Genomic DNA, 20,280 nt, shown 5'->3' on the forward strand with positions numbered 1-20,280 from the left:
ACGCTTCTTTCTCCACTGATGTTGCCTGGTATGTTGAGAACTTCCAGCACTTTAAATTTGTGTATGTAGAGATACTGGGATAAAACACGTATGATCAAAGGGGTATATTCTAAAGAGCATCTTAACGGAGGAGAGAAAGAGAACCAGGGGGATTTAGAGAATGATTCCCAAAACTTCCAACCAAGGTGGCTGAAACCACACTTGCCAACAACGGGCCAATTAAAGTTAGGGTTGCTGAAGAGGCCAGAATTCAGGAAGACACAAGGAACAGCAAATGCAGGAAACTTGTGCAAAGCACGAAATGCTGAAGGGACTGGGCGGGTCAGGCAGCATCTGTGGAGGTAAATCTGAAGAAGGATCCTGACCCGAACCATTGCCTATCCATTTCCTCCAAGGATGCTGCCTGACCCACTGAGTACTTCTGGGCAAAACCCAAAGTGCTGGAATAACCCAGCAGGTCATAGAGTCATACAGCTTGGAAACAGGCCCTTTGGTCCAACTTGCCCATGCCGACCAACTTGCTGCTTTTGTACAAGTCCCACCTGCCTGTCATATCTCTCCAAACCTTTCTTATCCATGTACCTAACAGATAGCAGATGTAATAGAAACATAGAAAATAGGTGCAGGAGTAGGCCATACCGCATTCAATATGATCATGGCTGATCATCCAAAATCAGTACCCCGTTCCTACTTTTTCCCCATAATCCCTTGATTCCGTTAGCCCTAACAGCTAAATCTAACTCTCTCTTCAAGACATCTTCCAAAAACCTCTTGTATAATCCATGTTCTCCAAAGATGCTGTCCGACCCGCTGAGTTACTCCAGCAGTTTTGTGTCTCCTTTGTGTGTTAACCGGCATCTGCATGTCCTAATCTCCACCCATTCACAGTGGCGTGGGTGGATCACCCTTCTCACCCTCCAGATGCAGGTGTACTGCCTCTCTCTACTTGGCTCGCTGGTCTTTGGTGCCTGGAGCAATTGGGTGAAGCGAGCTTTGAAAGTGCCGAGCGGTGGCAGTGCAGTGCTGTCCCAGGCGAGACCAGCAAAGGCGCTGCTGCCCCTGTGTGTGTCTCAGGGAGGGAGGGAGGGACTCGCAGTCTCCTCCTTTCTTTATCATTATTCGCTGTTTCGGTTTTCTTTCAAAGCCGCGGAGGGTTGTTTTTTTTCTTCCAATCTTCCCCCCACACTCAGCTCAGCCCAGAGTCGCCATCTTCTCGTTAACCCTCCTATGCAATGATTTAATGCTGGGCAGAGAGTGAGAGTGAGTGTGTGAGAGGCGGCGCCGGGGAGCAGCCAGCAGCCAGCCAGCGTGGAGTGACCGGGCTGACAGCGCACGGAGCAGCCGAGCCAAGCCAAGCCGAGCCGAGCCAAGCCAAGCCGGGCCAAGCCAAGCCGGGCCAAGCCGAGCCAAGTGAAGGAAGGTGCGTGGGCTCAGCTTTCTCCAAGCTTTTGTCCCCTCTGTTGCTGAAGCCGGGTGAGTGGTGTGGAGTTTGCATTGATCCCTGCCCCTGCCCATGGAGGGAGAGGGGGCTTGGCATTGGCAGCAGTGAGTGCCAGGGGAGGGGGAGGGAGGGGGGCATCGCTCAGCTCAGGGTCGGTGCAGGGCTGGTACCGTTTTAAATGGCCAGCAGCAATAATCAAGCATCGCTTTGCCTTCGGCCGGCCGGTGTGGGCTCTCTATGACAGTGGCTTGTGTTGTGTTGCTCTTCAGATGTGCATCTTTCATATTTCACCGGGTTGTATGTGACTGTGAGATATATATATATCTGCATCCATTCTGAAACACAAACTGGAGCTGCTGCTCCCCCCCTGCTTTGCAACATCACTCAGTGCAGGGCTGGTGTTAGAAACTGGTGAACAAGAGTGTGTGAAAGGAAGGAAGAGCCGCCCTTGGCTGCTGCAGGTGAAAGAGGAGGATGTTTAACCGGCGGCTTTCTGGCGATCCGGTAGAGCTGGGTGGGTGCCTGGGTGGGTGGGTGCCTGCCTGGGTGGCTGGGTGGGTGCCTGGGTGGCTGTGTGGGTGCCTGGGTGGCTGTGTGGGTGCCTGGCTGGGTGGCTGGGTGGGTGGGTGCCTGCCTGGGTGGGTGCCTGGGTGGCTGTGTGGGTGCCTGGCTGCTGCGATAAGCGCCGGGCTCTGTGCACCGACCCGACCGTGCGATGTGCCACAGATTTGCAGCGTTCAGACTCTGAGCCAATACAATTTCCACTGCTTCCCTCTCAAGCCGCAGTAAGCAGGTAGTGGACAAGGGCTGGGGGGTGTAGATGTGCACAGATGTGCAAAGGTGTGCAAGAGACCACCAACTCCGAAAAAAATCAATGGCAGATATCTCAAAATGTTCGACTTTATACTTTGATAATATTTTAATGCAAATGTTTTCGTCGCGCTGGTAATTTACCCAAAAAAAAATCATTTTGGATTTGGTGTGGTTCTTATTAAGCTTGGTGAACATACTGTGTATCCCAATCGCTGATATCTACGATTGTTCAGGGAGTTTTGAACTAATTTCTCTCCAGTAACTCTCTCCACTGTAGAATAATGGGCAGGTGGTCCAGCCTCCAATTCCCAGTAGTTGAAGGTGTTCTGTTGGTGATAGAGATAAGCTCCCATTTTTCTGTCCACTGCTTCCTATTGTCGCTACACCTGTTTTATATCCACCCATCCCCTCCCCTCCTCCATTGCATGTCCATCTTATTTGCACCCCCCCCCTCAATTTCCTCCCCTATCTGTTGACATCCCTATAAAGTGCCAGCTTATACATGCAGTAATTCCCTGTTTATAGTGGGGATCATTTCATTCTCTGCAGTCTCAGTCAAAAGTGGCTCTCGATGCATGCTCCTAGCTGCTGCTGCTGCTTGGCTCATAGCAAGTAATTTTCAAAGTTAGTTACTCTGTCTCCTGACTATGGAATGTAATGCGGTTAAATGGCTTTTAGTCTGATTTATTTGCCTCCAGTTTTGTCAACGTTAACTCGGGATGTGACCTTTCAAAAGTTTTATGTTAGATTTTATGTTTCCATTTTTTTTTTTAATGCAAAAGTTGTGTAAACACAACTGAAGTTAGTGCTGAAGGCCACCAAACAGAAAGGGATCATAACTGGAGAATGTAATTAAAACAAATGTGTGTATTAAAAGTGTGTACACTACACAAATAATGTCACAGGCAGAGAGTGGTCAATCTCAGTGCTGAGAAGGCCAAAGTATAAATTAGCATGGAGCATGTCAAAGATACGGTAAGTAGGGAGAGGGAAGAATTCCCTTCACTGTTGCCAACATATTTTCTCATTATTAGCAAAAACACAATTGGGAAATACAGAGGGGTTGGCAACATGTCACAGTTAATGAGACGTGAAGATGATTATAATAATAATAATATCTTTATTGTCTTTGTACAAGAACAACGAGATTAAGATTGCAACCTCTGTATCAATGCTATAAAAATAAATAAATAAGGTAAAAAATAAAAGTTAAAAATAAGGTAAAAGTACAAATAGGTGCATGTATACTGAGGTTAAAAATTACAGCAGCTGTCACTGTGTTGTGATAAGAAAATAACTGCAGATGCTGGTACAAATCGAAGGTATTTATTCACAAAATGCTGGAGTAACTCAGCAGGTCAGGCAGCATCTCGGGAGAGAAGGAATGGGTGACGTTTCGGGTCGAGACCCTTCTTCACCCGATGCTGCCTGACCTGCTGAGTTACTCCAGCATTTTGTGAATAAATACCTGTGTTGTGATAAAGTCAGTTGTGCCAGATGATTGTGGGGACAAAGACAGATTATGGGGGGGTGTTTAGCAGACTGATTCAGTGCAGTTATAGTTCTAGAGAAAAAGCTATTTCTCAGTCTGGAGGTGCGGGCGTAGAAGGCCTTATAAGATGTAGTCATGGTCATAAGGAATAGGAGTAGAATTAGGCCATTCGGCCCATCAAGTCTTCTCTGCCATTCATTCATGGCTGATCTATCTCTTCCTCCTAACCCCATTCCCCTGCCTTTTCCCCATACCCTCTGACACCTGTACTGATGAAGAATCTATCTATCTCTGCCTTAAAAATATCCACTGACTTGGCCTCCACAGCCTCTGTGGCAAAGAATTCCACAAATTCACCACCCACTGTCAATAAATTCCTCCTCATCTCCTTCCTAAAAGAACAACCTTTAATTCTGAGGCTATGACCTCTAGTCCTAGACTCTTCCACTAGTGGAAACATCCACACCACATCCACCCTATCCAAGCCTTTCGCTATTCTGTATGTTTCAATTGGGTCCCGCCTCATTCTTCTAAACTCCAGCAAGTACAGGCACACTGTGAGGAAATATAAGTTCATAAGTCATGAAAGCAGAATTAGGCCATGTGCCCATCAAGTCTACTCTGCCATTCAGTTTATTATTGATGGCCTCAGAAGTTAATCTAGTGGGTGGTGGCCACAATTTACATATGAGTCGCGACCCGATAAAATTTTATTGCTTTTAAAATTAATGTGGAATTTGAGCAATTAGCATCATAGAGTCATACAGCGTGGAAACAGGCCCTTTGGCCCAACATGCCCCACCTGCCTGCTTTTGGCCCATATCCCTTTAAACCTACCTTATCCATGTACCTGTCTAAATCTTTCTTAAATGCAATAATACCTGCCTCAACTACCTCATCCGGCAGCTTGTTCCACACACCCACTACCCTTCGTGTAAAAAACCCCCCTCAGGTTCCCATAAAATCTCCCCCCCCCCCCCCCCCCCCACACACCTTAAACCTATGTCCTATGATCTGCATGGATATCTCTAGGTCTTTTTTTCATACCCAAACTCTGTTCTGAAAGACCTATTTTGCTGGAGCAGGCTCCCATCTCTACCTCACTGAAAGGTTTCCAAGGCCTTGCACCTTCTCAAGCTGCTAGTCTGACATGGATGAGCTAAAAGTTTATTTCATTTAATCCCCAAGAGCATATCCTTGGGCACTTGCCTTTTCACCAGCCACTGATTCTATGCCTCTACCTGATTAATAACTGAGGCTGCATAGGTTGCTCACAGACTTTGTGCCTGAGCTGAGCTGATATCGTAACTCATCCATCACAAAGCTAACCCTAAGTAGATACAAAAAGCTGGAGTAACTCAGCGGGACAGGCAGCATCTCTGGAGACAAATGGGTCGCATTTCAGGTCGAGACCCTTCTTCATTCTGAAAAGTCTCGACTTGAAACATCACCCATTCCTTCTCACCAGAAATGCTGCCTGCCCTACTGAGTTACTCCAGCTTTTTGAGTCTATCTTTGGTTTAAACCAGCATCTGCAGTTCCTTCTTACTCAAAGCTAACCCACCTCAATGAAGTTGCCTGGTTATATGCTTCCGTCCGCGCTTGTGCTGCTGGAACAATCATCCCTGGACAAACAAACTTCCCATCTCGCTCACTTTAGCAGTTTGATCTCATCCAAAACTACTGGCCATACATTACTTCCACCAGGTGCTGTTTGCCGTGTTACGCCAAGTCATAATTAGTTCAGTGTTTTGAACTAGTTAACTTCGAAATACAGCATGAAAACAGGTTCTTCGGTCCACCAAGTCCTTGCCGACCACTGATCACCCATTCACATTAATTCTACATTACCCAACTTCCTCCTCAATTCCCTACACACTTGGGGCAATTTTACAATGGCAGATGCTGGAGTATATCAAGGATAAACACAAAGTGCCGGAGCAACTCAATGGGTCATGCAGCATCTCTGGAGAAATTTTCAATTTTTTATTTTCTCCTATTCATTTTCCCCAGAGATGTTGCCTGACCCCTCTAGTTACTCCAGCACTTTGTGCCTGTCTTTTAAATGTTGTTATACTACCGGGCACAACTACCCCCTCGTTCCATGTACCCACCACCCTCTGTGTGAAAAGGTTTCCCATCAGATTCCTATTAAATCTTTCCCCTCTCCCCTTAAACCTATGTCCTCTGGTTCTTGATTCCCCTGCTCTGGGTAAAAGACTCTGTGCATCTATCCTATCTATTCCCATTATGATTTTATACACTGCAATAAGATCACTCCTCGTCTCTTGTGCTCCAAGGAATAAAGTATTGGCCTGCAAAACCTCTCCCGATAGCTCAGGTGCTCAAGTCCTGGCAGCATCTTCTCTGCATTATTTCCAGCTTAACAACATCTTTCCTATAGCAGGGTGACCAAACTGGACATGATATTCCACTGTAAACTATAATCTTCTGCAATACTGTGGGAAGACCGCATTCCTCCAGATTTGTGTTTATTCACCACTGCCATACTTTGACGTTGAATTCCGTCATCCTCCAGAGTCCTACAACTCCTTTATGTCCCTTTCCACTTCCCTGTCCCGTCACCTGAAGGTGTTTCTGAAAATAGCCATCTCTCTGACCAAGATTTTAACCTGTCCTAATGTCTGGTTGTGTCCGATTATTTCCGTGAAGCACCTGGGAATGCGTGAAAATGTAATTCGATGGTTTTTATATTTGTGCAGTCAATTCTAATGGTATGGTTAAACAAGCGCAAATCATTGTCTGAAAAATAAACAATTGTTTGCTCTGCTTTCACTTTCACAACGGTTAGACTGAACAGTGCAAATCTATGGAGATGGTAGAGAAATGATGTTGTGCTACTTTTGGCCATTTTGTTAATCAGTAACCAGATAAACACGTCATACATTTTTAAAATATCAAGTCATGATACTGAGGAAAATAATTTTGTAAAATGAAGTTATCAATATACTACGTACATCGATTACCAGCCTGGACATGTCTCCATATCCCAGCTATTGCAACAACAAAAAAACAAAGTATTTACAGTAACTACTTGAAATCAAGCACTTTTTAAGCAATTCAAACTCTTGATTTCCATCTCCTACATTCCTTTCACATCATAACTTCATTAGTCATAGAACCAGAATTAGGCCATTCAGCCCATTAAGTCTACTCTGCCACCCAATCATTGCTGATCTATCTTTCCCTCTCAACCCCATTCTCCTTGCTTCTCCCTGTAACCTTTGACACCCTTACTATTCAAGAACCTGTCAATCTCTGTTTTAAAAATACTCAATGACGTAGCCTCCACCACTGTCTGGCAATGAACTGCATCGATTCACCACCCTCGGCCTAAAAAAATTCCTCTTCATCTTTTTAAAGGGTAATCCTTTTATTCTAATTTTTCTAAACAGTTGAAAATGTGGGTCCTTTGTGCCAAAAAACAGATTTAACAGTGAATAAAGACCAGTATGCTAAAAAAAGTATTTTCTGAACAATGGTAAGTAGGACAAAATATTAACAGGAAGATTACAAAAGTTTTCCTATACCCTGTAATATTATTTGTTCATTATTTGGTCTAAGTTTTATTAAACATCTAGTCCTGGGGATTTTATTGAATTTCACAATAATGAAGCAAGCCTCTATATGAGTTGGACTTCAATGAATTAGACCTCTATATGAGTAGCCTTGCCATGTAAGAACAGGACAGACAGGAATTGCAGTTAGCCACACAGACTCTTGAAGCCGCTATGTCATTCAGCTAGATCGTGGCTGTTTGATAGTTGGCCTTGGCATCACTTTCCTGTCTGATCCCCATAATCTTTGATTTTCCCACAGTCCAAGGATCATCTCAGTCTTGAAAATACTTCATAACCCAGCTTCCACAGCTCTCCAAATATTCACAACCTGCTGAAAGACGACATTGTTCCATACTTCATTCTTAAATGAGTACCCCTTTATCCTGAAAGTATACTCCTTATTCAGTCTGAAGAAGGGTCTCGACTGAAACGTCACCCATTCCTTCCCTCCAGAGATGCTGCCTGTCCCGCTGAGTTACTCCAGCATTTTGTGTCTATCTACTCCAGCATCTGCAGTTCTTTATTCTACATTCCCTATTCTAAGTTCTCCCCACTTCAGTGTCAAGCTCTCTGATTATTTTTTTTTACATTCTTCACCTCTCATTCTTCTAACTCTAGAGATTCTTTCTCAATCTACTCAATCTGTGTTTCATTCAGGAAATCAAACCTTGTGAACTTTCTCTGCGATGCCCTGTATAGCCTTCCTTAAATGAGGAAACCAAACCTGCACAATGCTCCAGGTATGGTCCCTTCTGAAGAGGGGTCCCAACCCGAAACGTCACCTATTCTTTTACTCCAGAGATGCTGCCTGGCCCGCTGAGTTACTCCAGCACTTGTGTCTATCTCATCAAGGTCCCCGTAGTTGTTGCTTTTGCTGCTTTTATGTTCCATCCCCATTGTGATTGAACCTAACATTCTATTTGTCTGCTGACTTAGTTTCTGTCTTGACATGTGAACTTTCTGTATTTCTCGTGTGAGAACACTCAGATCTCTGTCAATAGCAACATTCAACAGTCTCATAGCACTAAATAATATTCAGGTTTTTTTCTCTTCTTTTCTTCTTACCAAAGTGAAAAAGCTCACATTGTGTTCTTCAGAGTCTACTCTTTTCCTCTTTTTAAGGTGTGTCTGGTTTATTTTGTGTAAAAGGAATAAACAGGAGCGGTTACAGTGCCCTCCATAATGTTTGGGACAAAGACCCATCATTTATTTATATGCCTCTGTACTCCACAATTTAAGATTTGTAATAGAAAAAATCACATGTGTTTAAAGTGCACATTGTCAGATTTTAATAAAGGGTATTTTTATACATTTTGGTTTCACCATGTAGAAATGACAGCAGTGTTTACACATAGTCCCCCTCCCCCCTCCCCCCCCCCCCCCCCCCCCCAATTTCAGGGTACCATAATGTTTGGGACAAAGCGATGTCATGTAAATGAAAGTAGTCATGTTTAGTATTTTGTTGCATATCCTTTGCTTGCAATGACTGCTTGAAGTCTGCAATTCATAGACATCACCAGTTGCTTGGTGTCTTCTCTGGTGATGCTCTGCCAGGCCTGTATTGCAGCCATCATTAGCTTCTGCTTGATTTAGGGGCTAGTCCCCTTCAGTTTTCTCTTCAGCATATAAAAGGTATGCTCAATTGGGTTCAGATCGGGTGATTGACTTGGCCACTCAAGAATTGCCCATTTTGTAGCTTTGAAAACTCCTTTGTTGCTTTAGCAGTATGTTTGGGATCATTGTCTTGCTGTAGAATAAACCACTGGCCAATGAGTTTTGAGGCATTTGTTTGAACTTGAGCAGATTGGATGTGTCAATACACTTCAGAATTCATTATGCTACTACCATCAGCAGTTGTATCATCAATGAAGGTAAGTGAGCCAGTACCTTCAGCAGCCATACATGCCCACACCATAACACCCCCACCACCGTGTTTCACAGATGAGGTGGTTTGCTTTGGATCTTGAGCAGTTCCTTCACTCCTCCATACTTTGCTCTTGCCATCACTCTGATATAAGTTATCTTCGTCTCATCTATCCACAATACCTTTTTTTCCAGAACTGTGGTTGCTCTTTTAAATACTTCTTGGCAAACTGTAACCTGGCCATCCTATTTTTGCAGCTAACCAGTGTTGCAGTGTAGCCTCTGTATTTCTGTTCATGAAGTCTTCTGTGGACAATGGTCATTGACAAATCCACACCTGACTCCTGAAGAGTGTTTCTGATCTGTCGGACAGATATTTGGAGATTTTTCTTTATTGTAGAGAGAATTCTTCTGTCATCAGCTGTGGAGGTCTTCCTTGGCCTGCCAGTCCTTCTGCGTATGTAAGCTTACCAGTGCTCTCTTTCTTCTTAATGATGTTCCAAACAGCTGATTTTGGTAAGCCTAAGGTTTGGCTGATGTCTCTATCAGTTTTATTCTTGTTTCTCAGTCTCATAATGGCTTCTTTAAGTTTAATTGGCACAACTTTGGTCCTCGTGTTGATAAACAGCAATAAAAGTTTCCAAATGTGATGGAAAGACTGGAGGAAAGATTAGGTGCTGAGAGCTCTCTTATACCTGCATTAAGGAGGCATTTAAACACACCTGAGCAATTACAAACACCTGTGAAGCCGTGTGTCCCAAACATTATGGTGCCTTAAAATGGGGGGACTATGTATAAACACTGCTGTAATTTCTACATGGTGAAACCAAAATGTATAAAAATACCCTTTATTAAAATCTGACAATGTGCACTTTAACCGCATGTGATTTTTTTCTATTACAAATCTCAAATTGTGGAGTACAGAGGCAAATAAATAAATGATGGGTCTTTGTCCCAAACATTATGGAGGGAACTGTACATTTTTTTTAAATGCTCGCAGCTACCTAATACACATTCCTGGCTGTTAAAAAGTCGGAGTAAAGGATGGAAAATTACAATTGAGCGGTGATTGTGCAGCCATCTGGTATCTCGGAATAAGCTGATAGGACCTGCGCACTGATCATTTATTTCCTTTGTGCTTTTATGAGATATTTGTTACTATTGGTGTTTTTGAGCAGTATTAAAGTCATAGAATCATACAGCATGGAAACAGGCCCTTCAGCCAAATGTGTCCATGCAGGCCGAGATGCCCCATCTACTCTAGTCCTACCTGCCCCTGTTTGGTCCATATGCCTCTAAACCTTTCCTATCCATGAATCTGTGCAAATATTTTTTACATGTTGGTGTAGTACCTGCCTCCGCTATCTCCTGTGGCAACTTGTGCCATATATCCACCACTGTGTGCAAATGTTGCTCCTGGGTTTCCTATTAAATCTTTCCCTTCTCACCTTAAGCCTATATCCTCTGGTTCTTGATTCCCCTACTCTGGGTAAAAGACTCTGTGCATCTATCCTATCTATTCCTCTTTTGATTTTATACACTGCAATACAATCACCCCTTGCCCTCCTGTGCCCCAAGGTTTAAAGTCCTAGGCTACCCAACTGCCCTATAGCTGAAGCCCTTGAGTCATGGCAACATCCTTGCAAATCTTCTCTGTACTCTTTCCAGCTTAATGACATTCTTCACTAGCAGGGGTGATCTGAACTGAACAGCCTCACCAACGAGTGTTGGAGCTGCATTGATATATGTGCCCAGCTTCCTCTATTTTTCCCTAAACCTACAACGTCTTGTTGATATGCAACCCTTTGGATACCAGTCACACTGGGACGCACCATCCAATTTGCCTACTTTCAGGTTGAACAGTCATTTGACTGTATTTTGGCATTCAGCAGCATCAGGTATCTCGTATCTGTAGCCCATGGTTTGAGTCAGCCTTACAACTGTAAACTACACTTCTGTAATTATAAAGCTAGATATATGCAACTAAGTGAGATTTGATAGATCTGTTGTCAGAATTGGAAAACACAATCCAAGATTGTTATTAAAGCAAAAACATGCTACCCTTCTTATTCTGTTGTAGATGGCTTTGATAACAAATTAGTGTGCTGGTTCTTCTTTGATTGAGAAGTTTATCTCAGTGTAAACTTGGAACAAAGATGACAGCTGCTGTATGAACAAACCCCTGACAATAGTAATGTTTATTCCTTCTCTTGCTCAGCCAGAGCAGGATCAGGAATGATGATCATCAGTTATTCCTAAATGTTCAATGGTTTCTTTAATGGGTCAAATGTTATTGTAGAAGGTCCAGAATCAGTCTTTGCCCATGAGCCTTCCATACTCTTGTCTCTGTTTACCATCTGTTTTATTTATTTATCAACCAACATAAAAAGTAGCTATTATGAGGATCAAACTAGAATCTGATTTTTTTTTAAAGATAGACACAAAATGCTGGAGTAACTCAGTGGGACAGGCAGCATTTCTGGAGAGAAGAAATGGATGACGTTTCGGGTCGAGACCCTTCTTTAGACTGATGTCAGGGCAGTGGGCGGTACAGAGATAGAATGTACTCGGAGACAGTAAGACTGGTGGGAGAACTGGGAAGGGGGAGGGGATGGAGAGAGAAGGAAAGCAAGGGTACTTGATGTTAGATTTTTTTTGTTTGAAGATAGATGAGCCACCCACTTCGTGAGCCTATATGTACCACAAAGAGCTAAAGCTTGATTAAAGCCAGAAATGGCTGTTTGTGTGACTCTTGGCTAAAATTGAACCTGTCGCATTATTTGGCAGTGCAGGAAATGGCTCAAGCAAACATGTTCCAGAGAGCTTTAAGCAGGAGTACACAGGAGTCTAATGTTTTACATGAAAAAAAAATTGTATATCAGTTACCAAAGTTATGTTTTTGGGCTCATATTTGTACAGTGTTTAAATCAAGAGCAGATAGAAAAACAGCTGTCAAGCTGTGGTTTTTTTTGTTGATCAGAAAATTAGAGATCTGTTGGTAGATTTGATGGTGCCTCCTTTTCATTACAGCACAGGAGTTCTGGTAATAACTAGAGAAGAATTATCACATGATTATAAACGTGCTCATCTTCTTCTGAACACTTGGCTTGGTCTGAGTTTGTTGTAATAATATGTGTGGAACATGCTATAACCAGAATAGTCCAGGCTTGTTGCATACCTGAAAGATGAGCGACTCTGAAACCTGTCACAAAATCTAATGATTCGCGAGTGTTATTCTGAAAGATCTTCATCAATATTATTCTAAAAGAAGTTACTCAACAAGTAAGTCATGTGAAGGTATGTTTGTGGAATGATGACATTAGGTTTGAGATTTTAATGCAAGTTTGATTTACAGGGATCCTTGCTTTGATAAGGACAAGTATGTGTGTGGAATAAAGTAAATCCTGGATTTGTCAATAGAAAAGTCTTGTCTACAGTAAAACAAAAAAAATCATTATTTGATATGTTTAGCATCCTTCCTGCTTGCGATATGGTCCAATTGTATGCCCATGTTGTAGATCTGCTAATGACCAATTTCTTAATATTGTGATTACTAGTCAAGGATGGAAAATTCCCTGTTGAAACGGTACCTGGACGGGGCTAATAATGAAAAGATAAAAAGAGAAACTACTTGAAATGTGTAATAAAAGCAGAAGGACAGAAAAGATAAGGAACATCTACATGAAGACTTCAGTTGTGACTGTTTGCCAAAAGTCACAAGGGATTGTTTTTGCATTGGAGTAGATCGAAAAAAACACAAGTGCATGAGGAACTCCATGGGGCCTGGTAGCATCTGTGGAGGGAATGGACAGGCACGTTTTGGGTCGGAACCAATCTGAAGAAAGATCCTGTCCTGAAACATCGCCTATCTTTTCCCTCCACGTATGCTGCCTGACACACTGAGTACCTCCAGCTTTGTGATTTGCTCAAGATAACAGCATCTGCAGTTCCTTGTGTCTTCTGGTGTAGATGGGAAACTGATGCATTAAATTTAGTACCCAAGTCCAGTTGAACTCTCTTCCATCTTGTAGGAAACCCTGCCTGACTGGCTTTGAATGCCATGATCACATGATCAGCCATGATCACATTGAATGGCGGTGTTGGCTCGAAGGGCCGAATGGCCTCCTCCTGCACCTATTGTCTATTGAATGAACATGGAATTAGGCAATCTGTAAAGAGTTGTCAATCTGTAATTGTTAGCATTCTACCCTCAACAGAAATGAAAATTACCTCACATGGTTTTAATGAGTCATCAAAGAAAGAATTAAATGAAGAAGCAATTTAATTGCTGCTAGTTTCATCCCACCCTGTCTCTTGAAGCTGCTACATAGGTACTCCACTTGGGGAATTGTCCTGTATATGCATACAAGTAGAGGTTAATTGTTGAAAGATTTTTGTGGCATTTGTGCATGAAAAAAAGCAGAAATGGTAAGAAACACTTATCGTCCAGCAGAATCTGTGGAGGAGAAACTGTTAACGTATTTTTTACGAAAACTATGATCTTCTGGTTGCTGCTCCCTGTTAAAGCCAATAAAGTAAATCTGTTAATAAATGAATTCAAGAAAATGATTGATAATGAAATATTTGTCATGAATCTACATCCTTAGACTATTTGACTGTTTCCAGGTAACCGGTTTATGTGTGCTATGATGCTTTATGTGCGTGGGAAAGATGGATGTTTTCCAATATATTTTAGTTTTTTCATATATTTCTCACAAGCACTTCATTGCGTCCATTGTAAAGCAAAGTTTTTAAAAAAACCTAAAGTTTTTAATGAATGTTGCAGTGACAGATTTATAACTACAAAATGAGGCCAATGTGTACTTTTGGGTCATTTCTGACGCAGCCTGAACCAATACTATTCACATGTTTTCTATGAGCAATACCCACATTTCTGGTGGTGAGCCCTCTGTCTGATTTCAGAGAGCATTTTGATTCAGTTCATTGATAGCGAACGATGAACAACAAGCATTCTTGTGAATCCCATGTTTGGTGAAAGCACAGACATCAGAATTACTCAATTTCAATTTTGTAGCAGAGCAGCAATTTTCATTTGCACTGTCCTGTGGAATTACCCAACTTGTTAAAAATGCATTCGTAACTGCTTCTACCCTGTCACATGACATTTCAATCTTTCAGCCTAAATAACTTAATGAGGTACAAGAGCCTTTCTTCTTGCCACACTCGTAAGTCTCTGACATTAATAGGAAACGTTTTGTATTGATTCTCTTCATCCAAGGGCTTACTTCACTAAATGCACTCTTATAGCACGTAATTGCTTTTATTTACAGTTCAAATTGCACCAAATTAAAATGAATGTTTAATGTTTTCTTATAACTGGCTCAGTAAACTTGATATGGAATCTGTACCCTTATTTAATGTTAATATTGTTTCTGCCATTTAGCTCCTCTGTTTTCCACTGAAGTAGTCATTTATCTTATTTCTATTACTTTTATTTTTAAACCACTATCCGTCTGCAGTATGATCCAACCTCGACAGGGGGTCGACACATGAAATGTTGTCCACCAGTGCCAACCGATTCTGCTTAAACTTTCCAGAATCTGTTAATTTTCAGCATTCAGAGCCTTTTGTTTGTGAATGCAGTAGTGAAGGCCTTTGCAGTACTAGACCATGAACTATTCAGGACATTCCACACTCTACCCATGGTGCATCTATATGGACTATACTCCTTTCTGCATCAGCTTCAGGTGGGACAATGTTCACTATGTGATCATAACTTAACCTTTTCCTCTCCTGCTCATTCTCACTTCCTCCCTTTCTCTTTGTTTCTCTCTTTCATTCTCATTTCCCAGCAACTCCTCCCCTGCAATCTACCACCCTGTACTTTCAACCTCAATTCCCTTCCTCCTGTCCAAGTGTTCAATTGTCTATGGTTGCGTAATGGTTATTTTGTCCTGTGTAGGAAGGAACTGCAGATGCTGGTTTAAACCGAAGATAGACACAAAATGCTGGCGTAATTCAGCGGGACGGGCAGCATCTCTGGAGAAAAGGAATGGGTGACGTTTCGGGTCGAGACCCTTCATCCCGACCCAAAAAGTCACCCATTCCTTCTCTCCAGAGATGCTGCCTGTCCCGGTGAGTTGCTGCAGCATTTTGTGTCTATCTTTGTTATTTTGTACAGGTTCCCTTTGCAACCTCCTTTCCGTTTATGATATTACTATTGATAATCCAGCCGGCTATTTCCTTCATATGTTGCAGATGCTGGGACAAGCTGGGGTTTTGTTCATTATCTGTTAGCCTTGTACATAGTTTCTGGATGTGTTAGTTGCAGTGCCGAGTGCATTCCCCATTAATGGGCATTCCCAGAGATAAGTGTTCAATGCTCCACCACGTGGATTGTGCAATTTAAATTCAATTAATAATCTGCCACCATCAAGGGAGTCGTGAGTTTTTTATCGTCTTGTGCTCCACTTCTTACTTGAAGCAGCACAACAGAATATGTAAACTTAGTACTATGCAAACAATATAATAAATATACATATGTACACATATACGGTATATATGTGTGTGTGTGTGTGTGTGTGTATATATATATATATGTATATACAAAAATACATACATACATACACACACATAAAAACAAAGAAACAATAATAATGCAAAAAGACAAAACCAATACCCCCAAGTTTATGTAGCTCAGAGCTAATTTGGAGGTGTGGTGTTTAATAGCCTGATGGCTGCAGAGAAGAATCTGTTCCTGAACCTGGAACAGTAATTTTAGCATAACGCAGTAAGAATTATTTTTGCAGGACTATAATTCAAATCTTGCCCAGATGCTAAGCCTCGGTCGGCTCAGAGGAAGCTCCAGCGAATCATGATATGGCTCAAATCAGGCGCTATTGTGACTATTTGTAAGTAGCCCCTGGAGAGAGCTCAGGGTTTACATTAAGGCTGTCTGTATTGTTCCTGAGGCACATGAACTCAGCCCCATTTCCATACTATTGAATTGCTGATTGACGGGGCTGTCTGCATAAAGGACCATGCTGACAGCCCACGCAGGAATGCCCTAACCACAGGATTTCCAACCGAAAAATCATCCTGGACAATAACCCCCCAGTAACCAGGCTGAGGAGCAGAAAGGAGCAAGTGGAATTATTTTTTAATAAAATTCCAGAAGTGAATGAAGCATAAATCCATAAGCAAATTTCTTCTTTAATAAAGGCTATTACTCTTTTAGACAATAGACAATAGACAATAGGTGCAGGAGTAGGCCATTCAGCCCTTCGAGCCAGCACCGCCATTCAATGCGATCATGGCTGATCACTATCAATCAGTACCCCGTTCCTGCTTTCTCCCCATACCCCCTCACTCCGCTATCCTTAAGAGCTCTATCCAGCTCTCTCTTGAAAGCATCCAACGAACTGGCCTCCACTGCCTTCTGAGGCAGAGAATTCCACACCTTCACCACCCTCTGACTGAAAAAGTTCTTCCTCATCTCCGTTCTAAATGGCCTACCCCTTATTCTCAAACTGTGGCCCCTTGTTCTGGACTCCCCCAACATTGGGAACATGTTATCTGCCTCTAATGTGTCCAATCCCCTAATTATCTTATATGTTTCAATAAGATCCCCCCTCATCCTTCTAAATTCCAGTGTATACAAGCCCAATCGCTCCAGCCTTTCAACATACGACAGTCCCGCCATTCCGGGAATTAATCTAGTGAACCTACGCTGCACGCCCTCCATAGCAAGAATATCCTTCCTCAAATTTGGAGACCAAAACTGCACACAGTACTCCAGGTGTGCAGTTTTCTAGTGATTGGCCATTGAACAAACACAGCACATTTATAAGCTTCACATGTGAAACTTCCAAACTTTGAAATGTGGCTGGATGTTTGTGGCAGCCAGTTGCCAAACACCATTTCAGTCATAAAGTCACAGTTATACTTCTCAGAAACAAGCCCTTCAGCCCAACTCGTCCATGCCAATCAAGATGCTCCATCTGAGCTAGTCCCATTTGTCTGCATTTGGCCCATATCCATCTAAACCTGTTGTGTCCATTTACCTATCCAAGTGTCTATTAAATGCTGTTTAAAGACCTGCCTCAACTAACTCCAACGATCACCTGTACACGAGTTCTATCCTAGTACTAAGGGCGATTTACAGAAACCAATTAACCTACAACCCTGCACATCTTTGGAATGTGGGAGGAAACCGGAACATACAGAGAAAAGACGGTGATAGGGAGAAACAGCGCCCGTAGTCAGGATCGAACCTGGGTCTCTGGCACTGTTCGGCAACGACTCTACTGTTGTGCCACAGTGCCATCCTTCTTAGTATCTATAGTATTCTTAGTATCGACACTGTGTTATACCCAGTAGAGTTAGCACCTCTCTTTCTCCTTACATGTAGTGTTATTGCCACTCATGTGCCACCTTGGGATGATATTCCTTCCCTTGTTTGGGGTGGGGTGTCCCCACCGCAATCAGGCCCTCATTGTTCAGCAGCGGAAGGACCCCAGTCTGTGATCCTCCCCCCACAGAACCTTTGCTTTGGGCGACAGCCTGTATTTATGGTTGAGATCCTTTACCTGGACTGAGAGAGTAGAAGGGAGATGGCCAGTATAAAGAGGTGACAGGAAGGGATGGGGCAAGAGCTGGCAAGCGATGGGTAGATCCAGACAAGGAGGGGTAGATTGGAGTTTAAAAATTTGGAGAGAAGGGTGGAGATAGGGACAGAGGTAGAAGTGGATGTGGAAACAAAATAAGGCTGCAGATTATGATATTTGAGAAAGGAAGAATGAAACCAACCAAGTGATGGGTGTTGGACTGATGAGAACGGTGGGGTAGAGGGAGTAGGGCCCACCGGGGCAGACGGGGTAGATGGGGAAGAGAAGAGGGGAAAAAAAAGGATGATAGAGGAGGGGGAAGGGTTGGAAAGAAGGGGTAGCTTGAAAGGATCTGTGTAGATCAGGAGAGAGAAAAAGCCGGGACAAGGTTTGGTTTGTATGTGACTAATGGTTTCTTCGTCAGATACTGATTGCCCTTGGATAGTTCCACATGCATTGGAATCTATCCCAGAACAACTCAGTAAGTTCTCCTTTAGTGGAAAACTAAATAAATGTGTTGCTGATGAAAACCACCCAGGGATTACACTGCTTCCTGTTTGTGGGTCTGCAATTGCTGGTGTTACATCAGATGGACTGTCTGCTGCCTCGCTTGACTCATTACCACTCTACCCATAGGGTCATGCAGCACGGAAACAGGCCCTTCAGCTTAACTCGTCCATACCGACCAGGTTTTATAGCTGAGCTAGTCCCATCTGTCTAGTTTTGGCCCATATCCCTTAAAACATTTCCCATCCATATTTCTGTCTAAATGTCTTTGATATCTCGCCATTGTACTTGCGCCTCGACAGCTTCCGCCGACACCTCGTTCCTTTACGCACCACATTTTGCGTGAAGAAATTGTCCGACACGTTTAGTTTAGAGATACAGTGCGGAAACAGGCTTTTGGCCCACCGAGTCCGCACTGACCAGCGATACCGCACACTAAAACTATCCTACACACTGGGGACAATTTACAATTCACAAATTTTACCAACGTCAATTAACCTACAAATCTGTACGTCGTTGGAGCACCTGGAAAAAAACCCACGTGGTCATGGGGAGGACGACAAACTCTGTACAGACGGCACCTGTGGTCAGGATCAAACCTGGGGCTCTGGCGATGTAAGGCAGCAACCTTTCTGCTGCGCCACCATGCAGCTGTAGTGAGTCCAAACGAACGATATTATCCAAAGACTTTATTGTCGATAAAACCCGTGACAAACGCAACGCACTTACTCTTGGACTAACACTAACTTCGCTCGCTAATCTAATCTCTAACCCGAGTTTGGCGCCAGACATTTAAATACCTCGCACTCCCGCAACCCGTGACCCGTAAACCAATCCGAGGGTTCTAGACTACCTGGCCAATCCGTATGCCCCTACATGACCCCCCCCCCCCAGAACCCTCGAAACCATACCTCACGGGCGCCCGAACCTCCCGCCCGGAACGTGTACGGAGGGGGGAAACCGATATCGCCAGCATGACAGGAGGCGGGGAGGACGCCGCCGCTGGAGGCAATGGGGGGTCCCCTGGCGTGGAGGGTGCAGGTGACGGGGGGCACTTGATCGGCAACGGCGGACCGGGCCCAACCATAGGCGGCGGGGGCCTTATTTAAATTTCTCTTTAACATTTTTCCAGTTTGGGAGCTATGGCCTAGGTGCTTTAGAAAATAGCTGCGATGTTCCCGCATTTTGAGGGTGAGGGTTGGTTTATGGAGGTGTACAAGATCACGAGGGGAATAGATTGGGTAGAGTCATTTACTCAGATAGGTGGATCAAGAACCAGAGGACATAGGTATGATAGATTTAATAGGAAAGTAAGGGAGAACTTTATCATACAGAGGGTAGCGGGTATATGGAACAAGCTGCCAGAGTGGGTTGTGACACAATTGTTCTTGTAACATTTAAAATACATCTGGACAGGTATATGGATAGGAAAGGTTTAGAGTGATATGGGCTAAACGTAAGCTGGCCAGACGAGTGTAGATGGGGCATCTTGGTCGGCGTGGGCATGTTGGGCCAAAGGGCCTGTGTCCCCGCGGTATGACTCTATGAATCTATATTCCGTGCTGCACTCCAGTTCCATTAAATGGTCATGACCCACCAGAGATTTGTGGCTAGTGGTTTCCATTACAATTGTCTGTTAGTTGTTGCATTTGTCTGTTAATGACCCCAAACAAAATGTTGGTTCTGAAGACATTTTTTTTAAGATGATGCACAATTCATGAGGAAAGAATGTGATCTAGCTGAGCAGTCAGCATGGTTGTTGCAGCATCTCCTGTTCACACTAAAGAAGTATTTCATTGATTGGTTCTCCATCAATTGTAAAGCTGGATGCCCTGCAGTCATGTTCTCCTGAATGTGTTACACTTTATCACAGTATGCTTCACCTGGCAAACGTACTCTGGACTAACTCTTTAATATCTCCTGGGTTGGTTGAGTTTGATGGTGCATGTTTGTTTGCTTGATTGTTTGCTCCTTTGCGCCAGGGAAATCACTTACAGCTCTTCTTCTGATCCAATC

At 43.3% G+C, this 20,280-nt stretch overlaps 1 protein-coding gene across 3 annotated transcripts in view; it reads left to right on the forward strand.

Moving 5' to 3' along the window:
• The first annotated feature begins 1,051 nt into the window (after positions 1–1,051).
• Positions 1,052–20,280, forward strand: part of cdc42se2 (CDC42 small effector 2) — a 156,944-nt gene continuing 137,715 nt past the window's right edge. The window contains exon 1 of one of the 3 annotated variants that reach the window (XM_078396097.1): positions 1,052–1,473. The gene's annotated coding sequence lies outside the window, so the exon portion shown is untranslated. The remainder of the gene's footprint in view (positions 1,474–20,280) is intronic. The other 2 variants (XM_078396093.1, XM_078396095.1) reach the window with 2 other exon arrangements.

Source organism: Rhinoraja longicauda, chromosome 3 (genome assembly GCF_053455715.1).
Source record: "Rhinoraja longicauda isolate Sanriku21f chromosome 3, sRhiLon1.1, whole genome shotgun sequence".
Classification (NCBI taxonomy): Eukaryota; Metazoa; Chordata; class Chondrichthyes; order Rajiformes; family Arhynchobatidae; genus Rhinoraja; species Rhinoraja longicauda.